Below are 8,761 nucleotides of genomic sequence, written 5' to 3'. Positions count from 1 at the left end.
CATGCATTCGTGTGGACGATCACGTTTATTTTACGTCTCCGTCTTTACGACAAACGTTCTGTAAAATATTAGCGTTTCGTGTTCGTTTTGACTTTGTGTGGACGGGGCCTCATCGTCTCATAATTCCATAGCTAGGGAAACCAATCCTTATATCTTCTAGTTAGCAAATTGGGCCAACAACTCACCTCAGGTCTCTTTATAGATCCAGTTCAATTAGATTATCCAGTCAGATAAAAGATTCAAAAAACAGCTGTTTGCATCCAGTCATTGCCTTTGCAGGATTGTCTCCTGAATGAGCAGGTAGACAGTAGATACTGACTCTTGAGCAATCACTCACACCAAGCATGCAGTGATAGTGGAGAGGAAAAACTCCCTTTTAACACAAAGAAACCTCCAGCAGAACCAGAACAGGCTCAGTGGGAGTGGCCTTCTTCCGAGGCTAACTGGAGTTAAAGGAGACAGAAGCAGACAAAAAAGGAACATAGAAACACTGATCTTTAAATAATTTTTATGTTACAAAAGTGATGATAAACTAGCTCCAGAGGTGGCTCTGTCTGGGAAAGAAACAGTTAAGCAGATGACCTCTGAGCCAGTTTTCATGTCAAAGGGATAAAAGAGAACACATCCATTTAATCACAATAAAAGCTAAATCCTAAATATTGTAAATATTGTTTTGATTTGTAAAGGATGATGGAAATATGTCTAGATGTAAATCCAACTATAAATTTGTTGACCTAAAAACGTTGATGTTCACACATGCTCCTTCATACAGGATCAGAAGCACGCCTTCTACTACTGCTGCGTTGCTCCATCATGTAAAATCCAGTAAAGTACATTAGTAAGGGATGAAAAGATGTGAATGTCAGCATCAAACCATGCAGCTGAGGTTCCCATGCCCCCCTCTGATGGCAGAAAGGTTTCCCATTACTTCCAAGCTCTTACCTCCTTACAGTCAAGGATCAAACAGACGCAGGAGCAGCGATCGTCGTCTGCTAACCTGTTTTTTTTTATTTGAAAACTCCCCCAAGCTTTTCCATTATCTTCCCCATATCGAGTTTGACCCGAGGAGAAAATCTGCCCTCACAAGGTCAAAGAAGTCCAGAAATTCTCCTCATGTCGCCCCCTCCTCCCTCCGACCCCATATCCTCCTTTCCTGAATATTGCTTTTGGATACAAGAGAAAAGAGCCCCTCCACCTTATTCCCACTCACCTAAAGCCCTGACCTGATTCTGACCAATCCCCATTTTCCTGTGGAAAGCAGCATCTCCCAGCACCATAATCTTCCCATTTCACCAGCTCGGCCCTCAAGGTTAAAGGTTGTTTTGTTTTTTTTGTTGATGGACACAGGATTTGTTCCATCAGCTAACAGCATTGCTATGAAATCACTATTTCTAGATGGCTACCTTTCTATAAATGATCAAAAGTATTTTTTTTTTTAAACTGACAGTCTTTGTTTAGAACTGTTTTTGTTCTGTTGCGAGCAGTGGTGGTTTGGAACAAAGTACATCTACTTGATTAGTCTACTTAAGTACTGACTGTAAATAAGTACCTTTTTTGTATCTTTACTTTACTGGAGTCTTTTTAGGGGGATTTTTATAACTTCCACTCCACTACATTTCAAAGTCAAATATTGTACCGTCTACTCCACTACATTTCGAGGTAAATGTTAGTTATTTGTTCCTTTTAGCTCAGCTTAACTTTGCTTCCGCTGTTGCTGTTTAGCAGCCCTTAGGACTGAATTTGGACGCCACTGTTTTAGAGATTTGCATGATATTCTAAAAAAACGTGATAAAAACGTGATATTATTTGTAGTTATTACATTTCATTAAGGAGTTATTTGTTGCCATGTGGCCAAGTTGTTCGGAAGGATGAGTTCTCAGCGCAGAGTTGCGGATTCTTTGTGGCAATAGTTTCAACCTTAAGTCTCTATTGCATAGTGAAAAATGTGAGGAGAATCAAAACACTTCTGTTTTCTTTTTAAATGTTTTTAAATAAGAAATAATATTTAAAAAGCTGTCCTTATTTTTTGTGGCATTTTTATACTGAAATTTTTTTTACAAGTGGGCAAGTATTGGTACAGTAGCAGTGGTTCTTCACATTAGTACATCAGGTGGTTTCTGAAAGTTACAAGATTCTTTAAGTTTACTATGAAAATTAGACAGAAATGTACTGGTATTAGAAAATTTTATTTGTATTTTTGAGTTAAGTATTTTCAAACTGAGCAATTCTTTAACTTGAGTAGATGTTTAACTGAGCAACTTCTACTTGTAGCTGAGTATGTTTTGATTATGAGTATCAATACGTTTACTCCAATACTTAGCATTGAGGTTGACTACTTCATCCACCACTGGTTGCAAGTAAATAAGATGTTTTTTAATGGAAAATTAATAAAAAAAAGGGATACCTGAAATGAAACTTCAGAAAAAGATTTTGAGACTAAATGTGCTGTTTCCTCGATTTTTCCCTCAAAATCCCAAAATCCATATCTTATTTTTTTACTCTTTTTGAATTTCTTTTATTTTTTTAAAGATTTTATATTTTCAAATGCATCTTTTAAAACAGTTTTCAACTTTTTTTTTTTTTTGAAAATGTTATATTTTCAAACTTTTTTTTGAAAATTTCATTGATCAAAATTTCTTTACTTCCTGCCTAATTGAAAATCTGTCTCTCTCTCTTGACCAATCAAAATGTTGTTGCTAATGTCCAGCAGACCAATAGAAATGCGTCTTCGTTCCTCACTCCAGAGGAAAGCCCGCCCTCAGAAGTAATGAGAATGTAATCTGTGAAGCACAATCTGAAAAGAAAGAATGAAATATAAAATGTGAGAAAACAGCAAAGTTACTCGGAAAAGCTTTTTTTATTATTGAGAAGCTTTTTTAAAGTTAAACTTCTTTTCAAATTTTAATTCACAAAACCTATTCTTCACTTTCCAAAAAAAGTTAACCCCTTAAGCCCTGAGGGACTTGGGAGCAAATTCCGCATGAAATTACATATAAATTAAAGCAAATAAAGCTACTAAACCTAAACTATAAACTGGAAATACAGTTTTTCATAACATTTTTAATTACATTTTTCAGGTGGAACCACTATTTTTAATGTCACCATGTCTGATTTATAGGTGATTAAACAAAGAAAAAATTAAAACTATTTAGCTTCGCCAATTTTTTTTTCCAAAATAAACATTACGAAACACATTGAAACCCCATTTGAAACTCTGGATGAACCCTCAGACTTTATAGATCAACACCTTGACTATAATCAAAGCTAATTTGGACTGAGTAAGTTGAAGCATGTTTGTTTCACAAAAGTTTTAGTGGGCAGTGTGCTAGACGGAAATGTGATTTTGGTACAGTGCCCAAAGTGGCCGAATTATGCAAAAAAAACAAACAATTTTTTTTTTTCCACTCATAAAAGGGAATCTAGTCAGACAAATTTACTGATTTACATGATTGGAGAACTACTGCATAAGACAAAACCTTTGCTCCTAAGATTAAGCCGTTATTTCATTGAAATTTACCAACAATATCACCAAACTGAATAGAAAACAAGAATAACAGAGCAAGCTTATGTAACACATGCCGGTTACATCACCTGAAACGGTCGCACAATGACCTCTGACCCCTCCTTGGAAAGGTCTCAGCCTCTAGTTTCCAATCATGTCACCATTAGGGGGTGTTGCTCCCACAGAGTCCCACATTTCTGGTGTATGACTCATTTTATTCGTTTAAACAGCTATAAAACAAAAAGTATTCGTGAAAGAATAATTTTGAAACATGTTTTAGAAACTTTAAAGCCCCATTGGCTTAAAAAACAATTCAAGGGACTTTGTTTCCAAGTTTGAAGACATTTCGCTTCCCATCTAGGAAGCTTTTTCAGTTCAAAATGTCAGAATAAGCGTTGAGTTCGAAGCTTGATATAGTAGCCCAAAAACTTGTTTTGGCTTAGCAAACTGGGCAAAGCAAATTGAACCAGATAGAAGGGTCCACCCTTAGGAAAGGTGAGTCGTTTGAGTTGGGAAACTGGGAAACAAAGTCCAGTGGATTATTTTGTACGTTTTTTGGAATGACTATGACCTGGAAGACTGAGAATCTTCACAAGCATATACTTTGCTTGCAATAATGATGTAACACATTACACTCAATAAGCTTCTACTGCAGGGCTTCTGATGTGTAGAAACATTATTTATCCATCTAACTAAAGCCATATGTTGGAAAGAAAGGGCAGAGATTCCCTCACAGCCTCCTTCTTACATTGTAGATAATTATATTCAATATGCAGAGAGACGAGAATAGATGGTTGTGAACTACAATGATTTGAAAGGAAATGGTTTCAAAACAAAGAAGACAGCTTGGTGGCTGTTAGCACTGCTGCTTGACAGCAAGAAGATATGCATTTGTACCCTATCTATAAATTCCCCCACATGCTAAGAGCATGCACGATGGCGCTGATGCATGCAAAGTGTACCCTCCACCTCCCTTCCACAGAGCAGAACAGCTCCATCCATTTTTTCTTTGTGAAAATCCCAGGTGTTTTTTAATGTGTATCAGTACAATAAACCCATCAAATCTTATTTCAATCTATAAGCAGAGACATACTGATGATTTTATGCTGGCGGGTATGGTTGAAAAAAAAAAAGGCGAGGAGAAGAAAAAAGGTCTGACATTTTAGATTTGAACTCCCACACACTTTCATATTTAATAATGTATAGGCAGCAGAATATGTGGCCATCGTTGACTTGCAATCGGGCGGGAAAATGGGACGCTGTATTAGCTATTATTTTAACCCACAGTGTCAATGATTATAATTAACCTCCTTCGAACTGAATGGCTTATTGTAATCTTTTTTCTTTGTTTTATAATGAAAACACACTTACCTCAGGGCCACTGGGACCCATGATTTATCTTTGTAGGATCTGTCTTAGTAAATGCTTTAAATATATATTTTTGGTGTGCAGCTACAAAGTTGTGCATTAAGGATTTGGCAGCACACAGTGTGCACACATATTATAAAATCCCTTTAAAAGAAGTTAATATTTAATCTATATCTGTTTTTGTTTTGTTTTGGGGTGGTGGTGAGATGACCTGTCCCCATTAATCTCTAACCAACAAAAAACATTAAGAAATAAGCAAGAAAAATTAAATAGAAAATAACAGGAAAAAACTTCCCTTATTTCAAATGAAATGATGTAATCCATCTTCTCCATCATCCATCAGGGTCATGGTGGGGCTGATGCCTATCTCCAGTATTCTATGGGTGTAAGATGGGGTTCAAATCAACGAAATTCAATTCAGTTTATGTCGTCTCAACTCTTCGACTCTACGGCATTCACTCACACCAAGCATGCAAGTAGCGAAAGTGGAGAGGAAAACTCCCTTTTAACAGGAATAAACAAGCTCAGTGTGAGCGACCATCTATAGAGGCCAACTGGGCTTCAAGGAAATAAAAGCAGACATAAACCTGTTTCAGTGGAAACCCACTAAAAACTGTGGGCTAACCCAGGTTTCTCAAACATGGCATTTACAAACATGGATCAACCCGCTAATAATCGGCATTTGGCTCCTTTCACATTGGAAAAGGCTGTCGGCCTTAATGGCCTCCGTCCCCCATCTCATTCTAAATTCATTCTTTTTTTTTTTTGTCTTTCTTCCTTTGATACTCTGATTCATACTTTTTGGGCACCAGGTCATTCATTCTGGTCTCACCGACTTGGATGGACTAAACCAGGGTTTCTTAACCCTGGTCCTCGGGACCCACTATCCTGTTTTAGATGTTTCAACTCAAGTATACTGGATTCAAATGATTGCATAACCTCCTCAACAGCCATCAAATGCTGCAGAAGCCCTATAATCACCTTTTCATTAAGGTCAGGTCTTTGGAGACTGGAAAACACCTAAAACATGTAGGACAATGGGTCCCGAGGACCAGGGCAAAGAAACCCTGGACTAAACCTGGACACCCAACCTGGTACAGCTGGGTGTCATTTACATCGCTATGGTAACATATGTTGTTTATTCAGATCTGTTAGGGGGAGCTCGGAGATACCGAATGGTAGAGGCCCTAAGATCTACCCTTGGGGAACGCCACAAGGAGTTTCTATGGTTCTGAGGGAAACGCAGTGACACTAAACCAGGCATCCCCAAACTCGGTCCTCGAGAGCCGCTGTCCTGCAGGTTTTAGATGTTTCTCTGCTCCAGCACAGCTGATTTTAATTGATAGTTGATTAACAGGCTTTTGCTCAACTGCAATCATTATAATCAGCTGTGCTAAAGCAGGGAAACCTCTAAAACCTGCAGGACAGCGGCCCTCGAGGACCGAGTTTGGGGATGCCTGCACTAAACAGTGTCTGTCCTTCAGTGGGATTTAAACCAGTCCAGTTCTGGACCAGAAAGGCAGACCCAGATTTTGAGACGCTCTGATAAAATGATCAACAGTGTCAAACGCTGCTATAAGGTCCAGCAATCCCAGAACTGTGGTTCTTCCTTAGTGCATGTCATTGAGGTCAGTCTCTGTACTGCGGGGAGGAAGGAAGCCTGACTGGAAGACGATGAAGTTGCTTGTTGTCACAACTTTTTCAGTAATCTTACTGAGGAAGAGGATCTTTGAAATATGCCTGTAGTTCACCAGCAGCAGCTTTTTCAAGTTGGTCTTATAATTACAGATTTTAGAACTTGGAGGAAAGCACCTGACAAAAGGGACGATTTTAGTATTAGAGTTAAGTCAGATGTTATGAGAGGCTGAGCTTTTAGGAAGGATGACGGTAAAACAAGGAGGCAGCAGGAGGAGGAGCTCAGCTGGTTTTTGAGTTCATTTGGTGAAACTTGGAAATTACATAAACTCATTCTCACAATTGTTGATATGAAAATATGTGGAATAAACTATGACACCCATTGACTGAAGGGGACCACTTTCATTCGAAATAATAACATCACAAAACAAAACAAGGTTTTCCAGGGCCTCTCTCTCCCTCTCTGTCAGATCCCCTCCATGCCTATGTGTGCTGTTTTTATCAGTAAGAGAGTGCAGAAGATTGGGTTGATTTGAATTTTTGCCTTCTGCATCTTCTCCCGTGTTCCTGTCGACTCCTGCAGCCTCCTAGATCAGCCCCATCCTAATAGTTGCATCAGCTTTGGAAAGAATCATTCAGTTTTTCTGTGATCTCGTATTTCCTCCACTTAGTAATGACTGTCTTCACGATACGGTACCATGATCAGGCTGTGGATGCTAATTAAACGGTTCTCCTGACGGATACTTTAGTGCCGTGAGATATTTTGGATCATCTGTAACCTCTACTGAAAACGATGGCTTTAATCAAAGGATGAAAGTGAGCAAATGTCAGCAAAAGGCAGCTTGAGGAAATATTAAACTTTATTTTTCATTCATATTCTTCTCAATTGACGGCAGTTGTGAAGCAGAGAAGACTGAATGAGTTTAACAGAATTTGCAAAACTGCAAGTAATTTATTACCTTTTTTTGTGATAAATGTGTCTGTTTTTTTGTTGAGGAGAATTTATTATGGTTTCTGTTTTAGTTTGTTTTTTTTTATCTCTTAAGGTTGTGTACAGTTTTAAGTGCCGCTGTGGCATTTAGGATGGTATTCTATTCACACTAACACTTCAACTCGGGAGGGAATAATGCATTTTTATAGATAAGTTTTGATGTTTTTTTATTTCATTATTCTACAAAAAAAAAGCATTTCGATTCGTTTAATTCGAGAATAAAAGATCACATGCCAACATTCGGGAAAAGCAAACCCAAATTCCCTAAAAACCGGAGCAAAATGTGATGAAATAAAAATAAATCATTGTAAGGGCACAAAGGCCACCTTTGAAAGCCAAAAAACAAAACTGCTTGTCTTTTCTTTCCAAAAATTTCCCTCAAAGCGAACATCAACAAATGGAACAGGGGACAAGCGGGAAGAAAAACTCTTCATTGAATATTCATTAACCGGTGCCTAGGTGTATACATGGCTCTTAACCACTCTTGTTTATGACTTAAGGACTTGTAGTACTGACCTTAGTTTAACACAGCCACAGATACCAAATTAACCTCTAGCCTCCACAGGGCTAGCCATGCCCTGCTAACAAGCAACCTGTCTAGACACACAAGAAGTACTTTATGATTCCACCTTTCACAATCCCCCCTCTTACTCCAGGTCTCTCTCTCCTTTGTTTCTCTCTTACCTTCGCTCTCCACCTCTCTGTCTCCACTAACACCAACTGGCACATCCTCTTGCCCTCTATCGTTCTCCTCACCATTTCATCCTTGTTTACCCCCCTACACCATTTTTCATGTACCTCCCAAGCTGTGCTGTGTTTGGGTCACGAACTCAACAACCTGAGTTTATGAGAGGAAGGAATTTTCCTCATCCTTCACAGAAACGCTCTCAGACACATGATAAAAAAAAGCTATATCGTATAAACATGCATCATGAGGCTTAGATGTTATGCCAGAATAAAAAACAGGTTAAAGTTTCTATGAAAATGTTTTATTACTTGGAAAACTTAATGTTTTTGTCTTAAAAAAGGGGAATTAAAACATTTGTATTATCAATCTATCAAATGAATGTATTCTAATTTCATCATGTACTCATGAGTTTAAAAGAAGCATTATTAGTGCTATTTAATATTATATTATATGTATATCACCAGATATTTATATTTTGTCGAACACTAGAGATTTTTAAACCACAAAAGATACAAACACAGAGGCTGAAATTACCTGAAGGTATTTCTTTGGTAGATTTTGGAATCTGCTCTGTTTT

Source organism: Cyprinodon variegatus, unplaced genomic scaffold (genome assembly GCF_000732505.1).
Source record: "Cyprinodon variegatus isolate N-32 unplaced genomic scaffold, C_variegatus-1.0 Scaffold688, whole genome shotgun sequence".
Classification (NCBI taxonomy): Eukaryota; Metazoa; Chordata; class Actinopteri; order Cyprinodontiformes; family Cyprinodontidae; genus Cyprinodon; species Cyprinodon variegatus.
This window is presented reverse-complemented; position numbering follows the sequence as displayed.